The sequence below is a fragment of the Podarcis raffonei genome, chromosome 10, assembly GCF_027172205.1.
Source record: "Podarcis raffonei isolate rPodRaf1 chromosome 10, rPodRaf1.pri, whole genome shotgun sequence".
Taxonomy (NCBI): domain Eukaryota; kingdom Metazoa; phylum Chordata; class Lepidosauria; order Squamata; family Lacertidae; genus Podarcis; species Podarcis raffonei.
In genome coordinates this window covers 51,976,192-51,986,520 of record NC_070611.1, presented here as the reverse complement: position 1 = coordinate 51,986,520, position 10,329 = coordinate 51,976,192, and positions in this window count along the sequence as shown.

Below are 10,329 nucleotides of genomic sequence, written 5' to 3'. Positions count from 1 at the left end.
CCACCAGTGTAAGCGAATTTTGCTGCATCTAGTACAGTACTTTGTTATTCCATAATCAAATGTATGCCATTACTCTATAAATGTATTGTCTTCCCTCCTGACTCTTACCATATTTGTCAGCTTCATAATGTATGCTTTTGTATTGAAAGCATACTGAGTGTGTGCTAATTATTATTATTATTATTATTATTATTATTATTTATTTATTTATTTATTTATTTATACCCCGCCCATCTGGCTGGGTTTCCCCAGCCACTCTGGGCAACTCCCAACAGCATAATAAATATCACAGGGTGTGTCTGCCAGTTGCACTTTCCTGCTGCTACAAATCTAGCTTTCCTGTTCTATAGCAAAATATCACAGCTCAGGTAGCCAGATGCAAATGAAGGCAAGCATACCTTCTGAAATCTGCCTTTCTGCCTAACTAAGGTGCCCCCCCTTTAATCCGGCCACTCTAACAGCAATGTTGCTGTTAAACTCTGAATAGTGAAATAATGAAAATTCTGTTTCATTTTAAGTAGGCTCTAAAGTCTTCTTTAAGAAATCAAATTGCTTTTAGCTAAAAAGGGTAAGTAAATGTTTCGACTTTTTTGAATTTTGCGTTCAGCTGCTTTTAGAACTTGTGTTAGGATACTGCTCTGAAATGCTTTAGTCTTTGGTTTTTATACTTTAAATGTTTTTATTGCCGAATTGTTTTTATAAAGATTTTATGTTGTCTTGGGAAATTGATAATTTGTAACAATTTATATTTATAGTTGGAAGGCAGCACATGAATCTTTGAAATGTGTTTTGAGCTGTTTCCCCCCCGAAATAAACAGGGAACACTAGTTTAGAAGTGGGAGCTCGTTTTTCATAAGCAGAGGAGGGAGAAGTGTGTGAGCTCAAGACTTACACACTTACACACGTTATACAAAACCATAGTTTAGTGTTATGTCAAAAAAGACCTGTCATTCGCCAGAACAATCCTGTGACTAATGTGGTGATCCTTTGCATACGTACGTACTTTAAAGTATGATATTATTGAACTCGATGAGACCTTTCTGAGGAAGTATGCAAAGGATTGGTGGATGAGTGAGGTGTGTCGCTGTTACTATTATGGTTTAGCAGCTGAGGCTGGCAGGAGGTAAGATAATTACTTGCAGACTTCTCAAATTCAAATCTGTTTCCCAGCAGACTGGCATAAACTGTGAATTAAAATAAATAGAAACAAAGCTATTACAAAGAATATTCAGTAGAATTCATAGGAAATAAAGTATAAAATATGGTGACATACAATACATCTAAAAATTGAAACTCAGTTAAAAATAAAAACATATGTTGTATCACCACTAGACATGTATTACTGTACTATTAGCATTATCAGACATTAGAGTGGATATATTTGGAACAATTTTGCAACTGCTACAGCCTAAGTAGCAACTCCTAATGTAATTCTGCTGGATTTTGCCTTCCCAGAAGTATAAAATATTTTGTCCAAAGCTGCCCACACATAAGCTTTTATCTGCCCCTAAGGTACAACCCATGCAAATGTATCATGCTTAAAAAGGCTGAGGGATCACAAACTCCATTCCATGGACCCAAGGTTATCTCTCAACTGGGATTTGAAGCTGGCCAGCAAACCTCAGTTGAAAGGAACTCTTGGTTCATATCAACCATGGCTAACATCCGTGTTGATACACTGTAATGTGTTGGAGGAGACTTGAGAGTCCCATGGACTGCAAGAAGATCAAACCTCTCCATTCGGAAGGAAATCAGCCCTGAGTGCTCACTGGAAGGACAGATCCTGAAGCTGAGGCTCCAATACTTTGGCCACTTCATGAGAAGAGAAGACTCCCTGGAGAAGACCCTGATGTTGGGAAAGATGGAGGGCACAAGGAGAAGGGGACGACAGAGGACGAGATGGTTGGATAGTGTTCTCGAAGCTACCAGCATGAGTTTGAGGCAGTGGAAGACAGGAGTGCCTGGCGTGCTCTGGTCCATGGGGTCACGAAGAGTTGGACACGACTAAACGACTAAACAACAACAACAATGTTTATTTGTGGCTGAGGCCAACGGGAGGAATGAGAGTGGGGAATGCATGGTAGGGGAGAGGCTGTGGAGAGAAAGAATGCATGTACAGATGCATTTAAGGAGCTTGGGGACCATAAATGATGAGACAGATCTTCAACACTTGAGCTGGGAAAGCTAGTCAGGGATTGCTTGTTTGAAGTGAAGGTCACTAATTATAGCCAGTCCTTGGGGTTTACATAGCTTTGACATTGATTAATATTGCATATATAGTCTGGGATGTGACCCTTTAACCCAGTGTCCTAAGCCTGGCTTGGCATGAGTCCTCTCTGCCAGTCTGGTTCCTGTCCCTTGATTAAGACCCATAAACAAGATTATTGCCCTCTCTTTGCTTTGCCTGTCTGAACAAAAGAAGGTCGGCTAGTCTTCCACCAGACATCAGATCTGACACTCAGTTTCAGTCGGTTGAAAACATCAACACTGAAATGGATTTTTAATGTTAGCAACTGCATTTTCTCAGCAGGGTTAGGAAAAGCAAGGTTTCTGAGAAAGGAACGACTGAATCAACACTACATTTCTTTCTGAATATTGCCACCGTTGTGGTTGGTGGCAGTGGTGCAATGTAGTAATCGCACCCTAATTCATTAACAATCATGGCTTCCTCCAAAGTATTCTGGGAACTGTAGTTTATCCCTCGCAGAAGTACAAGTCCCACCACCCTGTAGTTAATGAACTACAGCTCCCAGAATTCTTTGGAGGGAAGCCATGACTGTGACATAAAAGTCCTTTAGACTTATGATGTGGATGCAAGCTTACATACTATGTTGAATGGTCTTACAGCTTGCTTGCATACACACACTAACCATAGATGGTAATGTTTATTACCTCACTTACATCAAAATGTAGTGAAGTGGCTTAGCTGCCTTTGGCCACTTCTGCTGAGTGGAGCCCTGGGCTTCTGCCTCAAAGTCCTGCCCTGATGGTACCACTTGCTGGTGGTGTCAGTGCTACAAAGTGAGCTTTTTGGATCAAAGCCACGACCGCAGGAGGAGCCCACCTGAACTGACAGATTAGAGGCATGTGCACTCAGTGACCCTGTATGCACAACATGCACAATTGTACATGTGCACATGTCACAATAATTCTGCCTTACTAATTTGTGCACTGCTTATATGCAGAAATGGCTTCTAGACATTTTACAACTATAAAATCAATGCACAATTAAAATACACAATAGCAGTTACATCGGGGCATTGAAACCACCTTAAAATAGACAGCAAAGCGACCAGCTGAAAAGCATAAGAATTAAAACACGTGAAACAATGAAATCAGAAATTCAGTTCAGGGGAAAGCTTGCTATTATTATTGTAGTGTGGTGGGTAGAGTCTGTGCCCCTGCATACACAATAGTTGTACAAATCAGCAAGTGTACACTCCTTCACAAAGACACATTGGCTTCATGTGTACCATACATATAAAGCACATGACTTCCTTCAAAGAACTCTGGGAACTGTAGTTAGTTAAGGGTGCTAGGAACTGTAGTTCAGTCGGTGAGCAGTCAGCTACAGTCTCCAGGATCCTTTGGGGGAAATAATGTGCTTTAAATCTGTGGTGTGTACGCAGCCTCACACACATGTAGCGACAGCCTGTGTTCAGTGCCAATGTGTGAACAAGCCTTTTAACTCCTATGATAGGGAGACTTCTAAGTTAACTCCCTTTTCTGGCCCCAGGATGAGTCTCTTAAGCTGAAAGATGCCCGCTGCCAAGTAGGAAGGGGCAATAGTTGGTGGGGTACATCAGAGGCAGTATTGCAGGGCATAATGCCTGCACTCATCCTTTTCAGTGGCAGTTTCAGAATTTGCATGCGCTGAAAGCGACAGGTACAACGAGCAGTTGCCACAGGCCCCACCCTCACACACACAGCTGTCCCTGAAGGCAATCATCTCATAAGTAGTTGACTAGCTCAGCATACCAGTTGCCTGTTGCTGTTCCTCACAACAGAGAGGATTTCGATTCCACAGCACTTTGCAAACTAAGCCAACACCCATGAATTTCCTTTCTCAGCTTAAGAACTCCACACTTGAGCTGCCTGAAAGGTCCTTGGAGAGAGAGGAAGGGAGGGAAAAAGAGAGAGGCATTGTTTAGTCTATGATTCAAGCCTGGGAGCCTATTATGCCAACTATAATCTATCCCGTGATTTTATTTGATCTGACTGGTTCTACTAGTTTTGGAGGAACTGCATTCAACACACTTTACCATTCCAATGGGAACTTAAAGGCAAATCAGGGTTGTTTCCTAGACAGGCACAAAATCTATATTTTTAGCATGAAGACCAATGAAGGAGGGAATGAGCTGTTTAAAAATTAAAAGAGGCAAATGTTTCATAGCTGGTATAGTATAGTAGCTACGGACTGGCTCAGATGATGATCGAAACTGAATACACCTCAAAGTGGTCCACAAAAATAATAAAACAATAAAAGTACTGGTAAAAGCAGTTTTAAAAGCTGCTTGAAACGTTAAAAAAAATTAAAATCAGCAATGAACTAAAAGCAGATTAAACCACGCACCAACATTCTACATAACTGAGTAAAGGTAAAGGTAAAGGAACCCCTGACCATTAGGTCCAGTCGTGACCGACTCTGGGGTTGCAGCGCTCATCTCGCTTTATTGGCCGAGGGAGCCGGCGTACAGCTTCCGGGTCATGTGGCCAGCATGACTAAGCTGCTTCTGGTGAACCAGAGCAGCGCACGGAAACGCCGTTTACCTTCCCACCGGAGCGGTACTTATTTATCTACTTGCACTTTGACGTGCTTTCAAACTGCTAGGTTGGCAGGAGCAAGGACCGAGCAACGGGAGCTCACCCCGTTGCAGGGATTCGAACCGCCAACCTTCTGATCGGCAAGTCTTAGGCTCTGTGGTTTAACCCACAGCGCCACCCACATTCCATACATAACTGGGTAGGTTGATCTAAACAAAACTGTTTTTAACCAGCACTGGAAACCGCTTAGTGCAGGCACCTGCCTGATATTAATCGGCATGGAGTTCCAAAATTGATTTCTTACAAATGTGGCACCTGTAACAGTGTTTAGGGTTCAGTTCCTTGACCACAGTGCTTAGAATGTAACATTTCTGAGGAGGAGATGGAAGCACCTTAACACCTTAGCACATATGCCAATAAATAAATGTGCATGAACATAATGCACAGCTTATTAATCTACTTCTTTTCCTTATTGTTTACTTTGCTCTGGCTAGAGAATGCTCAAACTTAACAATGATCAGTCAAACATTTACTCCTTTGCAGATACTGAGATATACTTTGAGAGGCACAGATTCGCATATGCTAATTTATATGTATAGATGCAATTTTTGAAGCAATCACAATAATTTAAATGGAAATACAATGCACCTCACCATATTGGAAAAAAACAATGCTCTTGTGACTTATGTGCTTGTTTGGTCTGCTGTTCAGGTGCTGATGTGCAACTTCAAGGCCTCTGCTTCTGTCCCTCCTTACTGGTTTTCTTTTATCCTTTAAACCTGTTAGCCCTTCAAACAGAGGACTGTCCTCTGCAAAGTAGGACATCCAGGCAAAAGGCAGGGCTGCCCAGTGTGGGTTTAGGTCAGTGATATGATAGCAGAGGCTGCATACTCTAAAAAGGTAAACATTACATCCATTGCTCCACCATTCATTTTGCCTCTGACCTTGCCCATCTCTGGCATGTGGCCCCCTAAGAAGGGACTGTGGCCCTCAGGCTGAAGGAGTTTCCTCACCTCCACCAACACCCTTCCTGCACTTAGTGATGCCCTGAAATAATCACAGACACTCCCTGCTCCCTCTCTCAGGTGGCAGTGCATCCTCACTCAAATGTCAGCTCTGCTCTTAAGTCACCTGGGTATCTTAAGCTGCTGCTGAGGTACAGTCTCAGGTGGTTATTGTTTCCATCAGTCAACTCAGCTGAACAATCTGAGTGGCTCACCAGAAGCACAGATCACTGGGCAGCCACTTTTGAGGAGAATATTTGAAGGAGTCTCTTGGTTACTTAGACGTGTGTTGATTTTAGGGCATTTGAGAAATTTCCCAACTTGTCTTTTATCTGCATTGGACCAAAACGTGACACCGTCTCCCAGCTTAGAAGTGCAAATTTAAGCAAATGAGTGGTGTGATTTGGTAAAATACATTAAAAAACCCCATATTCATAAATATTAATAAAAAACATATCTGTCCTTATGCCACAAGATTAGACTGTGATGAACATGTCTCCTCAGATTAGCTGAATATGTAAACAAACCACTCAATCTTTGGGGGGTGCTTCATTATGTTTTTGAATATTGTATTTTTAATTTTTTTATTATGGCCAGGGGCCTCAAAAGCTGGAAGCGGCCCAGGTCTCTCTGGCCATTGGGAGGGCCTGATGGGAGTGGTCCATACCTAGAGGGATGACCACCTGGGAATGACACATCTGCTGTTTTGGGTTCCATTATGATGAAAGAAATGTGGGATACAAATATATAAGAAAATGAACAAATTCTCCTAGTGCTGTTTTAAAAACAAATAATAACAGCAAACTTGCCTCTGGAAGCAGTGTGGAAAAGTGATTAGAAGGTCAGACTAGGACCAGGGAGACCAGGTTTCAAAGCCTCACTCAGCTGTGAAATTTGCTTGGGCTAGTCACTCAGCTTTCACCTACCTTACAGGCTTGTGGTGAGGATAACACGGGGGAGGGGGAGAACCACTGTGATCTCCTTGGAGGGAAGGTGGGATGTAAATGTAATCAATATAAGTAAATAAACTTGCTAATTGTCAAATTGCATCACCTTGGGGGCTGGCAGTTGAAGCTGAGAGACTGTTCAGTTCAGACTCAAACAGCTGACACCCACCAGAAAAGGGGCTCCTTAAAAAATAAAAAAGCCTTAGAAATAGGAATAAGTGGATTAAACAGAGGTAGGAATAAATTTATGGATCTTCTGGAGCACCAAGCAATTTTGATGTCTTCAAATGTAAACATCATCATATGGCACTTAGGAACGCACTTAATTTGCAGGGGGGGAGGGAAACATAACATTAGATAAATAGCAATTTTCTTCAAGTGGTTTTTCTAAGAAACTACTATTATGCAACAACGTGAACAGCACAACATTCTGTAAAAGAGCAAAATGACAGGCTTTTTGCTGTTCTGCCATTCCACAGTACAGCACTCTCTCTCTCTTGCGCTCTCTCTCTCTCTATATATATATGAGATGTCATCTAAAAAATTTAAAATTCCAGGAAATGATTCTGAGTCAATAGATATGAGATATGGGAAGAACTTTGGCTTAGCATGCCTATGCATAGTTTCAATAAATCAAAGTGATTAGCTTTCTCCCCCCACGCTTTTTTTTAAAAGTCAGGAAATACACATAGATTCATAGAATTACAGAGCTGGAAGTGATCTCAAGGATCATCTAGTCCAATCCCACTGCAATGCAGGAAGTTAGATGCCATTGCACCAAGCAAATGTTTCCCCATGTTTCCCAGTGCATTTTACCATCTTTCCTTATTGCAAAATGGCTGGGGTGGTGTATGTGTGTTTTTTGTAAGGTTGGAGCTCCAAATCTTTCATTGTGCAATCTGAATTTGCTGGTATGTGATTGAATCCCTCTGAAAAATAGCAACAGGTTGGAGGCAACCTTAGTTTAATGGGACTTATTCCAAGGTAAGTGGGTACAGAATTGCGCCTAATCCATTCACTTTGAGTATAATTTAGTTGCATGCTGAAAAGCTAATCCCCTTTATCATATCATATCAATGCAATTCTGGGCTGCATCAATAGGAGTATAGCATCTAGATCAAGGGAAGTAATAGTGCCACTGTATTCTGCTCTGGTCAGACCTCACCTGGAGTACTGTGTCCAGTTCTGGGCACCACAGTTCAAGAAGGACACTGACAAACTGGAACGTGTCCAGAGGAGGGCAACCAAAATGGTCAAAGGCCTGGAAACGATGCCTTATGAGGAACGGCCAAGGGAGCTGGGCATGTTTAGCCTGGAGAAGAGGAGGTTAAGGGGTGATATGATAGCCATGTTCAAATATATAAAAGGATGTCACATAGAGGAGGGAGAAAGGTTGTTTTCTGCTGCTCCAGAGAAGCGGACACGGAGCAATGGATCCAAACTACAAGAAAGAAGATTCCACCTAAACATTAGGAAGAACTTCCTGACAGTAAGAGCTGTTCGACAGTGGAATTTGCTGCCAAGGAGTGTGGTGGAGTCTCCTTCTTTGGAGGTCTTTAAGCAGAGGCTTGACAACCATATGTCAGGAGTGCTCTGATGGTGTTTCCTGCTTGGCAGGGGGTTGGACTCGATGGCCCTTGTGGTCTCTTCCAACTCTATGAGTCTATGAGTCTATAACATTCTATGTCTCTTTCCTAGGCAAAGAGAGATTTTCCTGTAATGGCTTAAACATGCTAATATGATGGTAAATAAATTGATCTTTGGGCACCAGCTCAATAAAGCAGTTAAAGCTGTGTAAATCAAAATCAATAGGGCTGAAATACCTGCCCATGATTAAGAAAGTGATTAAGTAAAAGGTAAAGGTAAAGGGATCCCTGACCATTAAGTCCAGTTGCGGACAACTCTGGGGGTGTCGCGCTCATCTCGCTTTACTGGCCGAGGGAGCTGGTGTTTGTCCGCTGACAGCTTCCGGGTCATGTGGCCAGCATGACTAAGCCGCTTCTGGTGAACCAGAGCAGCGCACGGAAACACCGTTTACCTTCTCACCGGAGCGGTACCTATTTATCTACTTGCACTTTGACGTGCTTTCCAACTGCTAGGTGGGCAGGAGCAGGGACCGAGCAACGGGAGCTCACCCCGTCACAGGGATTCAAACCGCCGACCTTCCAATCGGCAAGCCCTAGACTCAGTGGTTTAGATCACAGCGCCACCCACGTCCCACCATTAAGTACCTTCCCCAATAGAAAAAGACTGCTGATTAAGGGTCTTGATAACATGCCAGTCTATTAACCTTGCTGCTGTTGGTTAAGAGAAAGTGGCAGAGGGCAGGGTTTTGTTTTGTTTTGTCTTTTCATTTGCAGTATAATCGATTTTTATTTATTTATTGCTGTCGAGAAGCTGCCTCCTGTGTCTGACTTGGCTCAGGTTCTGATGTGAAGATCTGTATCCTGACCACATAGGGGAAAGAACCAAAGTCAAAGAGAATGTTATCCTAACCAGAGGTTGTTAAATTCCAAGAGATTCCCAACAAACCGTAACAGCTGGCTGATGCCACTTTGAGCATTTTTGGATGCTTGTGACCAGAGCAGGGACAGGGAACCTATGTTTTTTCCAGGTGTTATTGGACTACAGTTCCCATCATTCCTCACCATTTGCCATACTGGCTAGTGCTGATAGGAGGTTGGAAGTACAACGACATCTGGAGAGCCTCAGGTTCCCTAAAATAGAGAAAGCAAGTAGACTGTGTTTCCTGTTATTGCTGCATGCAAAGCTACCATACTCATTCTCTTTTAGGAGGTTTAGGTTTAATAGGGGCAGTTTCAATAGAGATAAATAAATCAATAGCTCCTTTCCCACTCAGGATCGCCAGCGACTGGTGTTCAAGGCATACTGGAGGTAGTATGTAGCCATCACATTGCTAGTGGCCATGAAAGTCCTTCTTCACACCTCGACACGCAATAGCTATGGAATCTGCAGCTATAGTGGTGAGTGATGATGCAGCTACACCTGGCTGAAAGGGGTATTAGGTAAATTCATGGAGGAAAGGACCATTCGTGACTATTTGCCATTACAGTCACCGTACATTCAAAGCACATTTCTTCCCTCCAAAGAACCTGCGGGCACTGTAGTTTTATCCCCACCCCACCCCCACAAATGCACAGTTTGCTGAATCATTAGCAAACGACCATTCCCAGGATTCTTTGGGAGAAGTCGGTCATGTGCTTTAAAAGTGTGTTTTGCCATCTGGTTGCAAACAAGACCTTGGGTGGACTCTGGTGGGCCATTGGTCTGAGCCAACAGCAGGACCCTCCTGTGGCGGAATAGGTCAGTGTGCCTGGCTGTTAACCAGAAGGTTGGTGGTCCGAGGCCACTCAGGGATGGCTGTGGGCTATATATATTGTCTACCAACTTAAAAAAAACAAAATCTCTCACTTAGAGCAGTTCCCTGAGAATTTGCTGGAGAACCTACAGGTAAATGACTGTAGGTCAAAGGCTTTACTGCGTTTTCATTTGCTGCATGCAAAGATACAATAGAATTACTGTTTTATAAACTGTTCTTTCCATTACAATATTGTATTTAATATTAGACCAAAGCAGTAATCAGGAGATTCCAT